Source organism: Zophobas morio, unplaced genomic scaffold (assembly GCF_036711695.1).
Source record: "Zophobas morio isolate AGI-343-1 ecotype UQ-CSIRO unplaced genomic scaffold, CSIRO_AGI_Zmor_V1 ptg000002l, whole genome shotgun sequence".
Taxonomy (NCBI): domain Eukaryota; kingdom Metazoa; phylum Arthropoda; class Insecta; order Coleoptera; family Tenebrionidae; genus Zophobas; species Zophobas morio.
In genome coordinates this window covers 4,374,427-4,393,155 of record NW_026972107.1, presented here as the reverse complement: position 1 = coordinate 4,393,155, position 18,729 = coordinate 4,374,427, and the positions used below count along the sequence as shown (strand labels likewise).

The 18,729-nt window shown below is 34.3% G+C and overlaps 1 protein-coding gene across 3 annotated transcripts in view; it reads right to left on the bottom strand.

Moving 5' to 3' along the window:
• The window catches only part of LOC135125162 (uncharacterized), a 486,443-nt gene that overhangs the window by 306,296 nt on the left and 161,418 nt on the right, over window positions 1-18,729 (bottom strand). For 2 of the 3 annotated variants that reach the window (XM_064050548.1, XM_064050540.1), the window contains exon 2: window positions 2,861-2,891. The exons of the other annotated variant lie outside the window; for it this stretch is intronic. The gene's annotated coding sequence lies outside the window, so the exon portion shown is untranslated. The remainder of the gene's footprint in view (window positions 1-2,860; window positions 2,892-18,729) is intronic. 3 annotated transcript variants of the gene reach the window in all.

Genomic DNA, 18,729 nt, shown 5'->3' with positions numbered 1-18,729 from the left:
ATATTTATTAATATTTTGCACTTTCTCTATTTTTAAATTTCTTAGACTTTAAACCTTGGGTATTATCAATTTTTCATTTCTTCAATTTTTCAAGTTCTTCATTTCCAATTGTTAGATTTTTCAAGGTTTTCATTTTTACTTTTAAGTTGAAAAATCGAAAAACTGAAAACACGGGAAATTACAAAATTGAAAAAATGGAAAATCGAAGAATTGCGTATCAAAGAACTGAAGAAACGAAACATTGACACATTGAAGAAGTAAAAAATATTAAAAAATTAAAAAATAGGTCGAAATCTTCAAGTTTTTTCAATCGTAGATTCGAACTCTCTACAAAATAAATAGCAATATAAAATCCACATTTCGTCCAATGAAATAAGTGTTAAGAGCAGTCACAAGAGTGAAGAGGGGTGGGTGGGTGGGGCAATTACTTGCTTATAAAAGACTGTAGGAAAAGTTGAAACTTATCCCCGCCTGCTCACCCATTCTCCAATTTTTTTCTTCTGGAATAAGAAATACATTTTATACCAAATACCTAATATAAAATGAAAATTACCTTTAACTTTCTTTTTTCTTTTTTTTGACAGCCTCAGTTCTATTAGTTCCTATTCCCACTCTCAAAAGATCACATAATTAACCCCGCCCACCCGCCCCGCCTCCATTTCAGTGATTCATTTATCTGTTCTGAATGTGGATCTTGCACTAAACAGAAATAAAATTAGTGGTTAGAATGAGAACAACCCAGGTGGGTGGAGTTAGTACTCTATGGATAAAACAGATTTTGGCAAATGACATACTATCTATGAAAATAAAGGGTGGGTGGGTGGGGCTAGCAACTTTGACTTTGTTTTAAACCTTAGTCAGTGAAGTAGAGAAAAAAGGTAGGCGAAGCTGAGTTTAGATTTTTTCTTAAGAGTCTTATAAGCAAGCAGTAGCCCCGCCCACCCGCCCTCTATTTTCTTAGAATGTATGTCATTTGGAAAAATTAGTCTTATGTTAGCAAGTACTAGTAGAGGTGGGTGGGATTAATTTTACCTTTTTGTTCAGATTTCACTCTTTGTCAATATAAAATCCACTTTTCGTCCAATAGAATAACTGATCAGAAAGCAAACGAGGTGAGTGGGTGGGGTCATTTTGAAGTTTTTTTAAGCGATTCGACCACTTGAAACAATAAAATTCTATCTTCATCTCACAATAAGTAAAATAAGCCAATGCAATTCAAAAGTGGAGGTGGGTAGGATCGGTTTCACATTTTTTGTTTAAATTCTACTATTTATCACCACAAATTCTATTTTTCATCCAATAAAATGAATGATCAAGCAGAAAACGAGGAGGGTGGAGCCACTTTAATTTTTTTTAGCCCAGACTTTAAACCTTTTCAATTTCTTATTTCTTCAATTTTTCAAGTTTTTAGATTTTTCAAGGTTTTCATTTTTACTTTTAAATTAAAAAATTGAAAAATTGAAAAATGAAAAAATAAAAATTGGAAACCCCAAAAATTTTCAAATCGAAAAATTACATAGTTGAAAATTTCATTTTTGAAAATGTTGTCTAAAAATTGTCAAAAAATTCAGAGATGTGGATCTCGACGTGATAATTCCCAAAATAGACAAAAAATGCGAATTTTTGAAAATCTATAAAAATTTCGATAATAATTCAATGTGCGCCCCAAAATCTGTGAGACCTATATACATTTTTTGCTTTATTCTCTTAACACATTTTTGAGTAGTTTTATGAGGAGCGAAAACTGGCCTCATCCGACCTGACCTGACTTGCAATTTTTTGCAAATATTTAGTATTTTTGTGATAAAACTCCGAAATGTAAAACAATGCCACTAAGCTAACCTACTTTAGAAACTCACGAAGAGCAAAGTATCGCAATCCATTCATTCCACTTTATTTGCTTTCAGCTAAAACACATCATGATTCACCACCTCCTCAACCATCTTCGTTGTTGCATAGAAAATACACGAGTTCATACAAGGCAAACTTTAAACATTTTCGCAAGTTAGTGCAAGCACGAGCGTGAATTTATGAGTTTAATACATAGGATGCGAGCTGCATTAAGTGTCGATTTTCTAATTTACACAAATACGTGAAGTTTGAACACAGTTCGTAACAAGAAATAATAGATGCTTGCAGCCAAAGAACAATGAGTAAATGCATGGCTGGCAAAAACTCCCGTCGTTGCTTGAATAAATGTTGTTGTCGATTGAGTCTCGGCGTAGGTTTTCCCAGGAATGTTTAATCTTCTTATGTTGTGTTATTTACTGTACTAGAAAAACGGGAATGTGTTTGAACAATGGCAGCGCAAGATTGTCTTCACAGACATTCGTATTGTGGCGGATTCGCTCGAGCAAAACTAACTAAATTACTTACCACAAGAAAATGTGTATGTATGTGTTTTTATTTGAATCAATATTGTTCAAGGTCGTCACAGTTTTTTGTGCGGCTCTGTCTTTTGTATGTCGACTGGTCGACTGCACTGTCAATATTTTTTCATACTTTGTGTTAACAAAGCTCGCAAACACGCATTCATCCCTGGCAACTTTTCGATGCGCGTAATGATAAAAGGGGTTCGAAGCCTACATGAAAATCCCATTTCGAACATCCTGTATTAGCTGACCATAAATCAGGCGATATCTTCAAGTTATTATTGTTGTCTGCCACTGTACATCCATCTGGCGCCTCGGCCCGCTACAGATACCACGAATTGATCGAATAGTTGCGCCGTAGGTCCTTGCATAACTGTATCCAGGACCGACTTGCTAATGAAGTAATTTGCAATATTCGGCAGAAACGGCGCCCCAGAATGACATTCCGTCACTCCGGCCACAAACACAACCATAAATCTATCACTCACCTCCCTCCAGCGGCCTTTATCCTCAAAATTCCTGCAAACAATAAACACGAATAAATATCGATTCAGGTGTATCGAACCGCGCCGCTTTTCCTCTCTCTATTCAGATCGTCCTATACAATTTTCCGGGGAAATACAGCCGTTCGAGGGCCATATATCCTAATATATTGCAGCAACTTTACAAAGTCAAGCGTCTGTGCCGATAAAAACGTCAAATCGCGTGTTTGCATATTGTTACTGAAGTGGCACCGCAGCTGCACGAAGGACGGCTATTTCGGGCCCCGCGCCAGGGCCGGCGCCAGCCCAAATGAACAACCGAAAGATAACGCAATTACGCACATACTAGACACAAAATGAGTGGAAAATCGAGACGTCTAATTCAATATAGTGTAATCCGCAGAAGCCGGTTCAAGTTACCGAACAGATGGAACAACGAATATAAGGTGCGGTTTGTTGCTGCATTGTCCACACTTTATTATCTAGGTCCGTCAGCGCCCTTTTCGCCCTTTTTATTTATCGAGCCCTTTATGCGATGCAGTCGTGTTTGCGTGTTTGCATATTGTTAGTGGCCGTATCGGTGACGTCATTAAGACGCCGACTTGATAGGGCCTCGCGTATCCGGGACACGACCACATTACCAACATTGCAGCACGAATTCTGGGCCGGGTTATCGAGTTACAAATTGGACGGAGCCGTAATTATTTTCGAAGTGGGAGATCGGCCCGGCTACAACAATAGACCTCAACTTTCAATAAACGGACGGGAGCGGAAGAAATTCATAATGGCTGTTAAGAACAAGGAGGAGAACGGATTAACCTGGATTGTCTTGGTTCCGTGGGCAGAGGTACGGGAAGGCCGGTAAAAAGAGTATTGTTGCTGGGAACATTGTTCCTGGCACACGGACAGAGAACGTCAATCACCGTGGCCGGGTTCCATTAGGCGAATGTTCAAAGTTTTTAATGCTAGGTAATGATGGCAAATAAAGGTGTCTTTCGAGCATTTAAATGGGGGCGAGGGTAACCGGAGGAACACAAAACGAACGTGGAGATGATAGTGTAATATAAGTTTTTTATTTACTTTGGGAAGCACTGGATGAGAGGAAACTTGGAGTTGTGGGAATAAAGCAGCGTCTACGGTTTATTTCTGCGACTATTAGCAAAACTAACTTTTTAAGCCGACCTTGGCAAATTGCCACTTTTAACTACTATTTGTGGTTTATGAATCCGTGTTGAGTTTTTACCTCAGACAAAAAAATCAAAATTGTATAAGAATTTTTTAAATATTTTATCATTCGCGCAAATTTACTTTAAAAAGACTAATGAAACAGGATAATGTCTTGCTGCTGTCATGTTATTTTTAAAATGTGTCAGTGGGTCGTTAAATTATACTCTCGGCGTTAATTTCGTTTTGTATAAACTCGCCACCCTCTTTAATATTAATTCTATGTAAATAATTTTGTGATATAATTAAATCCTTTTTGTTGCTTTATAAGATAACGCCATTGTAATAAAATGGAACAAAATTTCGTCAAATTAGGGCTTATCTAAAATAAACCGGTTCGAAATTATTAACGTCATTACGTTATCCGTAGTTTTGGATTTTATTATTCATGTTTTTAATTATGAATTTGGTTATTTGCACAGGCTTTAATGCTAATGGAAACTCTAATTAATTGTGTTTAAAACTAAACGCGTAATTTAATAAAATCGGTTTTCCAAACGACACTATAGGAAAATATTGACACATTTTAAGTGTGGCATTTTTGTTCCTTGAAGACTATTTTTGTCAACACATTTTTTTTGGTTTCTCGATTTCTGGATCGTTTGATATTTTAGTTTCCCGATGTTTCAATTTTTCGGTTTTCCTCAGTTTCTCGCTTATTCAAATTTTCGTTTTCTCGATTTTTCCATTTTTTTCAAGTTTTCGAATTTTAAATTTTTCGATTTTTCCGCATTTCTAAATTTTGGATTATTCGATTTTTCGACTTTCTGATTTCTCGACTTTTACATTTTTCGATATTTTGATTTTCCTATCTCTCGATTTCTCGAGTTTTTTTCAGTTCCTTGATTTCTCGAGTTCTCGATTTTTCAATTTTAAGGTTTTCGTTTCTTCAATTCTTCGATTTTTCGATTTTTAAGGTTTTTGGTTTCTCGATTTTTCGATTTCCTTATTTTTCAATTTTTAGTTATCTCAGATTTTCGATGTTTCAATTTTGGGTTTTTTCAGTGTTAATATTTTTGAATTTTTCTTCCATTTTTCAGTTTTTCGTTTTTTCGATTTATCTATTTCCCGATTCTTCAATTTTTTAATATTTTAATTTTCGGATTTTTAAATTCTAAATATACGTTTTTTCGATTTCTCATTTTCTTTTATTTTTCAGTTCCTTGTTTTTTTCTATTTTTCGTATCTTTAATTTTACATTTTTCGATTTTCCAACTTTTCGATGTTTAAATTTTTGGATTTTTCAATTTCCCGAATTATCGAGATTTCGACGTTTCTATTTTTGAATATTTTTTTCGATTCTTCAATTTCCCGAATTTTCAAATGTTCGATTTCTCGTTTTTTTTGATATATGTATCAGTTTTACGATTTTTTAGGTAGTCGATTTTTAAATTCTTCGATTTTTCAACATTTGTAAATTTTGGATTTTTCGATTTTTCGACTTTCCGATTTCTTGACTTTTCGAATTTTCGATTTTTAGATTTTTGATATTCTGATTTTCCCACTTCTCGATTTCACGACTTTTCTTCGGTTCCTCGATTTCTCAGTCCTTGATTTTTCAATTTTGCGATTTCTCTATTTTTCAATTTTTAGTTACGTATCTCGGTTTTTCGATGTTTCAATTTTGGATTTTTTCAGTGTTTTGATTTTTCAATTTTTCTTTCATTTTTCAGTTTTGTACAATTTCTAGATTTCTCATTTTCTTTTATTTTTCAGTTTCTGAATATTTCTAGTTTTCTTTTCTAAAATTTTACATTTTTCCGTGTTCCAATTTTTCGGTTTTTTGAATTTATCGATTTATCGATTTTTTTTTAATTTAAATTTTTCAATGTTTTAATTTTTAATTTTTCGATTTTGGACTATTCAGATTTTTCCACTTCTCGAGTTTTCGTTTGTCGATTTCTGGATCTTTTGGTATTTCCATTTTTCGATGTTTCAGTTTTTCGGTGTTTGAATTTCTTCAGTTCTCGATTTCGCAATTTTTCGATTTTTCTAATTTTTGGTTTTCCAATTTTTCGATTTTTCAATTGTTCTTCATTCCAGTTTTGGGGTCTTCCAAGTTCTCTATTCTTTAATTTCTCGATTATGCAGTGTTTCTAAATTTTAGATTTTTCGATTTTTCAATTTTACGATTTTCCCACTTTTTGAATTTTTGATATTCTGATTTGTCTTTTTCTCGAGTTCTCGATTTTTCAGTTTTAAAGTTTTCAATTCAATTTTTTGATTTTTTAATTTTTTAGGTTTTTTGGTATTTCCATTTTTCGATTACTCGATCCCAGTTTTTCAATGATTCAGTTTCAGCGTTTCTTCAATTGCTCTTCAAATTTTCATTTTTTTATTTATCGATTAATTCTTTCAGACTTTAATTTTTTATTTTTCACTTCTCGATTTCTCGCTCTTTTGACATTTCAATTTCTCGATGATCCAATTTTACGGTGTTTGGATTCCTCGAGTTATCAATTTCTCAATTTTTCGAATTTTTTTAGCTTTTGGTTTTTCAATTCTTCGCTTTTCCAAATTTTCGATGTTTTGATTTTCCAATTTTTCAATTTCCCAATTGTTTTGCATTTCGGTTGTAGGAGTTTTCGATTCATCAATTTCCCGATTTTTCAAATTTTTGCTGTCTCGATTTTTTTATTTTTCGATTTTTCCGTTTTCCGATCTATCAGTTTTACGAATTTTAAATTTTTACATTTTTCAACGTTTCTAAATTTTAGATTTTTCGATTTATCGATTTCTCGTTTTGTTTTCAGTTATACGATTTTTCGATTTCTGGTTTTCTTTTGTTTTTCAGTTTCTTGATTTTTCCATTTTTGGTTTTTTAAATTCGATATTTTTTGATTTTTCAATTTTTCGGTTTTTAAATTTTTGAATTTTTCAATTTCCCGATTTTTCAATCTTTCGATTTATCGATTGTTTTTAAATTTAAATTTTTTCATGTTTCAATTTTTAATTTTTATATTTTGTGCTATTTAGATTTTTCCACATCTCGAATTTTCGTTTTTCGATTTCTTAATCTTTTGATATTTCAATTTTTCGACTTTTTGGTTTTTCTACTATTCGATTTTCCAATTTTTTGCATTTCAGATTGGGATTTTTCAATTCTTCGATTCTATAATTTCTGGATTTCTCAAATTTTCGATTTCTGTTTTTTTCTTTCGATTTCTATGTTTTTCGATTTATCAATTTCACGTTTTTGAAGTATTCGATTTAAAAATTTTTCGACTTTTCAGCGCTTCTTTTTTTTTTCGATTCTATAATTTCTGGATTTCTTGACTTTTTTTCGCTTCCTTGATTTCTCAAGTTCTCGATTTTTCAGTTTTAAAGTTTTCAGTTCTTCAATTCTTCGATTTTTCAATTTTTAGTAATTTAAATTTTACGATTTTTCCTTTTTTCGATTTATCGATTTATCGATTTATCACAGTTCTTTCAGACTTAATTTTTCGATTTTTCTGCTTTTCGCTTTTTCGACTTTTAGCGTCTCGATTTCTCGCTCTTTTGACATTTCAATTTCTCGATGTTCCAATTTTACGGTGTTTGGATTTGTCGAGTTATCGATTTCTCAATTTTTCGAATTTTTAGTTATTGGTATTTCAATTCTTCGATTTTCCAAATTTTCGATGTTTAGATTTTCCAATTTTTCGATTTCCGAATTTATTTGCATTTCAGTTGTGGGATTTTTCAACTTTTCGATTCATCAATTTCTCGATTTTTCAAATTTTCGCTGTCTCGATATTTTTATTTTTCTATTTTTCAACGTTTCTAAATTTTAGATTTTTGGAATTATCGATTTATCCACATTTATTTCACATTTTAATTTTTCGATTTCTCAATTTCTCGTTTTGTTTTATTTTTCAGTTATACGATTTTTCTATTTTTGGTTTTTTAAATTTTACATTTTTCGATTTTTCAATTTTTCGGTTTTTAAATGCTTGGATTTTTCATTTCTCGATTTTTCAATTTTTCGATTTATCTATTTAAATTTTTCACTGTTTCAATTTTTAATTTTTATATTTTGGGCTATTTAGATCTTTCCTCATCTCGAGTTTTCATTTCTCGATTTCTTGATCTTTTGATACCTCAATTTCTCGATGTTTCAATCTTTCGATTTTTCGACTTTTTGGTTTTTCAACTTTCCGAATTTCCAATTTTTCGATGTTTTGATTTTCCAATTTTTGGATTTCCCAATTTTTTTGCATTTCAGTTTGGGATTTTTCAATTCTTCGATTCTATAATTTCTGGATTTCTCAAATTTTCGATTTCTGGTTTTTTTTTCGATTTCTCCGTTTTCCGATTTATCAATTTCACGTTTTTTCAAGTATTCGATTTTAAAATTTTTCGATTATTCAGCAATTCTAAATATTCGATTTTTCGATTTTTTGACTTCCCGACTTCTTGATTTTTTGACTTTTGGATTTTTTATAATTTGATTTTCCCATTTCTCGGTTTCTCGACTTTTTTTCGGTTCCTTGATTTCTCAAGTTGTCAAAAAATTCCCAAAAAGATATAGATTTCGACGTGTTGATTCCAAAAAGACAACGTGTTTTATGATCGCAGTGCAAGATTTTAGAAATATTCGATTTGAAAATCCATTTTTTTTTAATCCAAAAAAATAGCAATATTTCAATGGACAATGTTGGAAAAATCGGAGTTATCGAAGAACTAACTTCTGCAAGTTCCAAATCCATAAAAAATGTCTTTAGTGAAGTATCAAAAACTGTCGAAAATTGGCCGAAACTTTTTTGAGAAATTTAGCTTTCGAAAAAGTTGTCAAGATTCAAACGTGCTGGTTCCAAAAACATAACGTATTTATGGTTTCCGGGCAAGAGGACCATAAACATTTTCGGTTTGAAAATCAATTTTTTTTTAATCTAACATAATTGAGTATTCCAGTTGACGATGTTGGAAAAATGATTTTTTTATTTATCCATTAATTCTTTCAGACTTTAATTTTTTATTTTTCACTTCTCGATTTCTCGCTCTTTTGACATTTCAATTTCTCGATGATCCAATTTTACGGTGTTTGGATTTCTCGAGTTATCAATTTCTCAATTTTTCGAATTTTTTTAGCTTTTGGTTTTTCAATTCTTCGCTTTTCCAAATTTTCGATGTTTTGATTTTCCAATTTTTCGATTTCCCAATTGTTTTGCATTTCGGTTGTAGGAGTTTTCGATTCATCATTTTTATATTTTGTGCTATTTAGATTTTTCCACATCTCGAATTTTCGTTTCTCGATTTCTTAATCTTTTGATATTTCAATTTCTCGATATTTAAATTTTTCGACTTTTTGGTTTTTCAACTATTCGATTTTCCAATTTTTTGCATTTCAGATTGGGATTTTTCAATTCTTCGATTGTATAATTTCTGGATTTCCTAAATTTTCGATTTCTGGTTTTTTTTTCGATTTCTATGTTTTTCGAATTATCAATTTCACGTTTTTGAAGTATTCGATTTTTGGATTTTTTGACTTTCCGACTTCTCGACATTTTGAATTTTCGACTTTTTAATTTTTGATAATTTAATTTTCCCATTTTTGGATTTCTCGACTTTTTTCGGTTCCTTGATTTCTCAAGTTCTCGATTTTTCAGTTTTAAAGTTTTCAGTTCTTCAATTCTTCGATTTTTCAATTTTTAGTAATTTAAATTTTACGATTTTTCCTTTTTTCGATTTATCGATTTATCGATTTATCACAGTTCTTTCAGACTTAATTTTTCGATTTTTCTGCTTTTCGCTTTTTCGACTTTTAGCGTCTCGATTTCTCGCTCTTTTGACATTTCAATTTCTCGATGTTCCAATTTTACGGTGTTTAGATTTGTCGAGTTATCGATTTCTCAATTTTTCGAATTTTTAGTTATTGGTATTTCAATTCTTCGATTTTCCAAATTTTCGATGTTTAGATTTTCCAATTTTTCGATTTCCGAATTTATTTGCATTTCAGTTGTGGGATTTTTCAACTTTTCGATTCATCAATTTCTCGATTTTTCAAATTTTCGCTGTCTCGATATTTTTATTTTTCTATTTTTCAACGTTTCTAAATTTTAGATTTTTGGAATTATCGATTTATCCACATTTATTTCACATTTTAATTTTTCGATTTCTCAATTTCTCGTTTTGTTTTATTTTTCAGTTATACGATTTTTCTATTTTTGGTTTTTTAAATTTTACATTTTTCGATTTTTCAATTTTTCGGTTTTTAAATGCTTGGATTTTTCATTTCTCGATTTTTCAATTTTTCGATTTATCTATTTAAATTTTTCACTGTTTCAATTTTTAATTTTTATATTTTGGGCTATTTAGATCTTTCCTCATCTCGAGTTTTCATTTCTCGATTTCTTGATCTTTTGATACCTCAATTTCTCGATGTTTCAATCTTTCGATTTTTCGACTTTTTGGTTTTTCAACTTTCCGAATTTCCAATTTTTCGATGTTTTGATTTTCCAATTTTTGGATTTCCCAATTTTTTTGCATTTCAGTTTGGGATTTTTCAATTCTTCGATTCTATAATTTCTGGATTTCTCAAATTTTCGATTTCTGGTTTTTTTTTCGATTTCTCCGTTTTCCGATTTATCAATTTCACGTTTTTTCAAGTATTCGATTTTAAAATTTTTCGATTATTCAGCAATTCTAAATATTCGATTTTTCGATTTTTTGACTTCCCGACTTCTTGATTTTTTGACTTTTGGATTTTTTATAATTTGATTTTCCCATTTCTCGATTTCTCGACTTTTTTTCGGTTCCTTGATTTCTCAAGTTGTCAAAAAATTCCCAAAAAGATATAGATTTCGACGTGTTGATTCCAAAAAGACAACGTGTTTTATGATCGCAGTGCAAGATTTTAGAAATATTCGATTTGAAAATCCATTTTTTTTAAATCCAAAAAAATAGCAATATTTCAATGGACAATGTTGGAAAAATCGGAGTTATCGAAGAACTAACTTCTGCAAGTTCCAAATCCATAAAAAATGTCTTTAGTGAAGTATCAAAGACGGTCTAAAATTGGCCGAAACTCTTTTGAGAAATGTAGCTTTCGAAAAAGTTGTCAAGATTCACACGTGCTGGTTCCAAAAACATAACGTATTTATGGTTTCCGGGTAAGAGGACCATAAACATTTTCGGTTTGAAAATCAATTTTTTTTTAATCTAACATAATTGAGTATTCCAGTTGACTATGTTGGAAAAATGATAGGAGTCATCGAACAAATTACGCCAAAACTAACTTCTGGAAGCAGAAATCGACAAGAAAATGTATTTGGTATCGAAAATGTCGAAAATTAGCGGAAATTATCAGGGGATGTACTGCAAGTATTGAAAAATTTGACCTTTGAAAGTTGTCAAAAATTTCCCAAAAAAACTAAGATACAGATTTCGACGTGCTGATTTCAAAAACGTCACGTGTTTGTTTATGCTCCCAGTACAAGATTTAAAAATATTTGGTTTAAGTTTCCTTTTAAATCCAAAAAATTTAAATACTTCAATTGGCCAAAATTATCATAGAATGTATATTGAAACATTTTGCTATTGAAAAAATTTGTGAAAATTCGAATAAAACAAACTGTATTTGCTGCACGCTTTCTGCGTACATTTCCAACATTAATATTAACACAAACCAACCACCACAATTATAATATATATTCTATTTATTTCCGCAGCGCAAACAAACACTGTCCACTGAAACTGCAAAAGTGTTTACAAAAATGAGCGCGCCGTAATTCCAATTTAATTAATGATGACCTTTGGGTTTTAACGGCATAAATCCCCTGTAAACACGCACATTTTACAAATGTAACCACAGATGGCTTTGAAACTACAAAAAAATTAAAGTTTGTGTATAGAGCGGAAGCTTCCCGCCTTTCACTTTACGATTTTACCTCGGCAACTAATTAAGAATTCTAGCAACTACAGCTTATCATGTGACTTGTACTACTCCGATCTAACCTGATTTGAGTTAACTATTATCCGAATTGTTAAGGTTTTTTGACTGCGCGCTGATATGATTTAGGGTTTGCTAAAAAGGCGCTTTCGCGCGGATATCTCGTCATATTAGGGCTTTAACAGGTCCTATATTATTGATATAATTTAGTCATTGCGTCGCTAATGGAATCTTAAGCGAGTTAGGGCGGATATTTTTATATTTTCGCCGGTGGTAAGAGCCGCTCCTTCGTGTCGGTCTTAATGACACCGACATTTTCTTCCAACTAATCCACTTATGAAGGGTGCGCGTGACGTTAACAGCAAGTCAAATTCGTCTCCGAGACACTTTTATGAGGTCGTTTAATTTTTAATTTTCGCGCCGTAATTGCAGCCAGGTGTTGCATTATGCCGTGGTGAGACAAGCAAACTTATCGGGGTTTATTCTTCAAGAAACTTTGCAGCAATATTTCGTTATGAAAGTGCGCTTTACAACTTCCCCTTTGAGTTGTCTTAGCCGTAAAGTCGGTTTTCTACAGGTACATAACCCGATTAGAAAAAATATTAAAAACCAAGTGACATCCCTTTTAGCCGTTCTCCTTTTGGGTTTAAAATTTTATTTGGGGGTTAAGCGCCGACTCGGCCAATTACCCCCGAACTAATCTGTCAGCGTGCGGAGTTTTAGCGTTTCTTTTATTTCTCGCCCTGATTATGGGTTATAAGTCGCTTTATGTCGATGCGTTTCGTTTTCCTCCACATATGAGAAGTGTTATTGCAGCTTTACTACCTCTTTATTCCTCGGCACTATATTTTATTAGCTGAGGCTTGTCGAAGGAAAATCAAAAGGATATCCAGCGAGCGCTTGCTGGAGGGATTAACGCCAGACAGAACTCCAGAGAATTTATTCTTGATACCGACAAAATTATGTTATAAAGAATCAATACAGCAGTTTTACACTGAGCTCAGTAAACTTCATAATGCTGCAGCCCGCTCGTAAAGACGGATTTTATCGGAAAAACTACCGTTTGCTTGAGTAAAGGTCGCCATTATTCTATTATCAAGACCGTTTCGAAAATAAGCGAGCTTCTGTCTGTCTAATTTATTGAAGTTAAGAGCTGTGTTAACCGTCTGTTTAATTGGAACGCTGTTGTGGAAAATGTCTACGAGTTTGGCCGTTTCCAGGTTAACGACACCACTTCTTTCTTGCACGCATCGCTGATTAATATTATTAACTACCACTTGTATCAAAGCAACGGGAAGTTAATAATTAACCGAGTTGTTATCTCGCGTTTGTGATAACGAATTCCAGGCCGCGGTGTCGGACGCGAATTCATTATTTCGCAGATTACGCTAAAAAGCGCTTTAAAACCGTGACGTAATCGAAGGGGCGTGGTTTCGGGACGCCGAGTTGCATACTGCGTTTAACAAATAACGTATTCATGCTTGATGTCATAGATTACAACCAACGTATATATAAATACAACATTTAACGGCATTCAGCCAAACTCAGCAAGTGAAAAATTGAAAGATATGTATAAACAACCGCAAATTGGTGGATGCGCCGGGATAGTGTTATTTAAAGCAGAATTAACTGTTTCGGATTACTTCACCGCCGACGGTTTTTATAAAAGCGTTTTCTTTATTTTAGAAGCAGAAAAATAATTGGTAGATATTCATCCATTTGCTTTTCTGTGCGCTCTATTTTTTAGTCTTTTTTCGCAATTAATAAACCAACTTCTGTGGTTTGCACAATGAGCTCTCGTCTCTGTGAGTAGAGTCAGTGTAAATCTTTTCCTATTAGAAACACAACTTCGTCTGAAGTTTTATCACTGATGGAAGAAATAAAACAACGCTAGATTTTAGGTGGAAGAGCGAATGTTTTCAGTCGCGGAGTTTTGTTTTAGTTAAGACTGTTTCTATTAATATTGTAACTTTGAGATGCTTGTTGTAATCCCAAGTGTGGCTCAGAGTGGCTGCCGCTTCCCTGGAGAGTCATAAGGTGAAGTTCATTCTTGGTGTGAATTCAAACATTTGGAGAGAATAAAGATAGTGGCGCTAGTTTTGTTGTTCTGCGCTGGACAATGTCTATTTTTGTGTTTTCGTGTTTAATTTCCGTCGAAAATCCGGACGAGAATTAAATTTGTTGCAGTCGTGTCTTTGGCGTATGGAAGCCAACACAATTTTTAATTACACTAAAATAAATTTGTTTCCTCCTATCCTGACAGTTTCACATTAACGAGACTTAACGAAGCGGAGGGCGAAAGAAAGAATTAACACTTTTAAAAGACAATGCTTTTCTGCTCCGCGGAATAACAAATTATAATGCGAACATGTTTCGACTGAGTTAAGAGTCTTTTAATTTTAATGAAAAATCTTTCTTGCTGTTTATTCCGACGACCTGTTTCCATTTAGCGCCGAAATTTTAATTGGAAGAGCTGTCTTTGTGCCGTCGAAATTCGATCTACACTTACTCCAATTAAAAACAAACTTAGCTACTCGCCCGATTTCTTCATAAAACACAGAACCCGGCCTCCGTGTCTTTCAATAAACTCACCTAACCTGAAAACGTGACTGAAATTAAAGAGCCAGTCGCCGCCGGTCTGTTTGCACTCATAATAAAACCGCGATACGGATGTCCATGTCTTTGTTTATTTATTTCGAGATGTCTGAATTCACACCGAGAATAGACTCTTTTGTATGACCCTCCGGGGGCAGAGCAGCTACTTCCAGCCGCACGTGGGAAAAGGAAGGCTTGAGTCTGCAATATTAATAAAAACACGCTCTTAACTAAAACAATACCCTTTTGCCGGGATCCTGCGTCCGGCTTCGGAACGCTGCTACAAAAGTAATGAATATTTACCAACAAATACACTTGGCTCCTAAAAAACAAATAGAGCAACTGTCAACACTGATTCTCCGAGAATTATTTACGTTTTTATTCACTTTTATGGCCTCAGTCGCTGCGGGATGCAGACGAAACGAATCGATTGCTGTCTCCTCGCCTTCGTTAAACTTAATTCGTATAGTTTTATAATCGTCCCTCGCGCGTGTCCGATTTTTTTAAAAGTGCCTCTCACAGCGTAGCGTTCCCCATATTTATTTTTTCTTTGTCTTGTTTATTGTCACCGGAGACTTTTCCAATCACAAACCACCTCGCGGTTATGCCGAGACCTCCAGCACAATTCAATTAGCGAGCGCCGGCTATATTTTGAAACGTTCCCCTCGAAAGCGCCAAAACCCCAAATCCCCTGAATAAATTCAGGTGGAGTCTTTCTGCGGCTAATGCGTATTTCGCATTTAGGATTTTAGTTCTTATATTACATCGGCGGTGTCGGCAAGGAGGCGTTCGTCTTGCAGAAAATTGTAAACTGATTGCCTCGAAGCTACGTCGAAGAAGCCGCTTTTTAATTCCTCCGCACCAGCATTTATGGCGTTATCCGGCGCGAAAAATATGCTTTCATGACGTGGATATGGACTGGCGTTATTAACGCGTGATTTATTCTCTAAAGTGATTGTTTTACCACAACTGGTAGTGTTTTACGACTCATTTTGCTACATTTAAACTGTTGCGTGGTATTATGTGATTTTTAATATCAATAATTTATATGCGTGAATAACAATTAAAACTGCGGATAGGGGATTAAATTTTCGTATTTTATTTGTTTTGGTGACAACGCGGAGTTTAATGTACATATTTGGCGCTGCAGTTAAATGACGAAATTGCCGGAATAAAATTGTCAGGGACGGGGGGACAAATCAAATCGCCAGGAATAAATCCATTGATTCACTGCAGAATCCGGCTTGCATGAACTAATTACGTTTGTTTAATGGATTGGACGGCCCGAAAAATATGGCGCCTGAAATTTAAAATCAAAATTCATAGTTGACAAGGGAGCCATCGTCGCTAATGTTATCGACAGTCTGAACGAATCACTGTTCGAAATTGTTGTTCAGTGTTTCTGTACTAGTGGTTTATGAATCCGCCTCGCTATCTACCGGTCCAAGCAATAAATCGGGTCCTCTAGAAGTTGCAACAATAAGCCGCCGCTGGCCAACTTGGGCACTTAAATAATTTACAGCGTTGGCAGATCGTAAAAGGGTCTGATATTCATATGGGGTGTAGTTGTCGTCGTAGGTGTAAGCAAGAAGAGACGCAGTAAAACGGCAATAAAGCTGCAAGCTCGTCCAGCTGCCCTGAGCCATTACGCGCTCTTCGACCAGGCAACTCCTGCGAGGGCAGTATCGTTCTTTTAACCGGGGGTGCCATTAAGAACGCGGTTACCCTCGACACCAACTTTCTCTTTTGATTGCTTTGTTTCTTCTTGCTCCTGGTTACTACATCGTTAAGATTTGTTCTCTTGAAAGTTGGCGAGTTTTGTTGTAAGTACCGTTGTTCTGCCAGTAATAAAGGATAATTTATAAACTTCGCCTTTATGCCTCAAAGAGTGGCTGTATTTCATGATTACGATTGCCGTTGTTATTTATTCTGCCGGCGCGAATTGAAACTTAATTTATACTTCATAAACTCGAGCAGGTTTAAGTGGTCTCGGAGGGCTCATCAGCTGTCTCTTTTTAAATGGCTGATCCGCGGCCCGACGCCAATGAACAAGGTGTTTTAGAATTTTTAATTTCGACGAGGAATCGAACACCCGAAGCGTCTCGGTTCAAAAACAGCCAAAATCGGGATGGAATCCACCTGCTGCGCCATTTCCGCAAACCCCTTGCATCGTTAAGCATTTTTTACTTAGAAAACATTGGTCGATTTTTAAGCAAATTTATGCTGCAAACACAAACACAATAACTCAATGGCCTCGGGGGAACCGCGCTTTGAACATAAAAATACAACGTTCGAAATTTGTTCAAATTCAAATAATTAATTGCATCTGTATTTGAAAGTTGTTTGTCGAAATGTTGTTAACAACGTTGACTCAGAAAAATATCACAGGAATGATATTCAAAGTGGGTGCAAAAACGTCTACTTATTAAAAATGTTGGCACCTTATTTCCACCTTCTCTATATTTCATGGTTTAAATTCCGAAACGTGTTGGCATTCACTATAGAGCGCCACACTTATGACAGGATCTAAACATCTGCCATAAATAACATACAGGAATATTATAAATTTACAGTGCGCCTGTAAAGAAGTCGCTTTAATATTATGTCAAAAATTTTCTAAAGTTGTTTGAAGTTACCTTAAGTCGCTTCTGATGATACGTGAAGTGTATTACTCGAAGCCATCCGAGCGTGTATACTCCGATATCCGTTATCCGGAAAATCCAGTAAAAATTTAACTCGGTAGTTTACAAAAGCGCCTTTGAAAAAGTGTCATCCTCCTAAAATATTAAGTTACTCGAAGATTTCTAATGAGTGCCGCTTCCAATTCTCTCCGTGCTCATCTGCTCGCCAACAATGCTTTGTTAAGCTTATTATTGCTATTGAATTTTCTTCCGTCGCTGTAAATCTAGAGAGTACACAAGTGGGAAACAACCCCAACAGCGGTTTTTTCACTCGTTGCAGTTAAATTAAAGTTCAACATAACATATTTCACTTGGGGTAAAAGCTTTGTCTGGTACGCGGCGGCAGTTAATCACGAATTATTACACTTTATTATGCCGAGTTAAAAATGAAAGTGGTGTCAGCAGCAGGATTTATTAAAAAAAGTGCACCGATCGACGAGTTGGAATAAAAGTGGCGACCCGGCTGGTAAAAAATCCAGAGGTGGGCCTCATCAGCGACGACAGCGCTTGGGCGGCTTTAATTTCGGAAATATTGGACGATCGGGGGAGATAAGGGCAAAAAACTAAATTGAAACTTTATAATCGTTGTGGGCATGCAATACTGAAAAGCGTACGTGCTGTATCTGCGCCCCGATATATTTCGCCGCTAAACCCCTAACGTTCCTGAAATAAATTGAAAGTAAACTGCCTGCATGAGCCAAGCCGTTGTGTTGGCGAGAATCGTTTTTACGTCCGATTTCAGAACATTGTAATAGTAAATGTGTTTATGTTGGATTTATTCAAGGGACGTAAACAGCTCAAATCGGACGAGATCGGATTTCAGCGCCGGGTTTAAAATAACTCCCCAATTACCAAAGGAAATCAGTACACGCTAAATAAAAATTGGTGTTCATGCCGTTTAAATTCGCTGATTATTATGCCCCTTCCGGCCCAGTAAACTCCGAACGCGAACGTATGTGAGAAGAACGGTCTGGGTTGAAGTAGTACGACGTGCCGGCGCCTGTGTTGATCACATTTACTACATATATGTAGTATGAACTATAATAATAATAATATAATAAATCTTTATTTGTGCTAATAAAATAAATTTTTACACGCGTCAGAAGAAAGCTAGTAAATACATCGAACATAATTTTCTAAAAATAAATAACAATTTTTAAAAGAGACAAATAAGAATTAACTCTATAAATATATATGATCTACTATATAATAAATTAAGCACCACTAGATAGTAACACCAGGTCTTTAAAATTATTATTTAGGTATTCATCTAATGAATAAAATGCCTTTCGTATCAAATATTGTTTCGCAATTTTTAGAAAATCATGACTGTTGTATCTACGTACTTCGTCAGGCAAAGTGTTCAAAAATTGCATGCAAAAATAATTAATGGCATCCCTCGACTTAGTGAGTCGCGAGTTTCTGAAACAAATATCCTCATGTCTAGTCCTGTAGTTGTGATAGAGGTTGACTTTGGGATATAATTCTGTATGCCGAGTAATAAA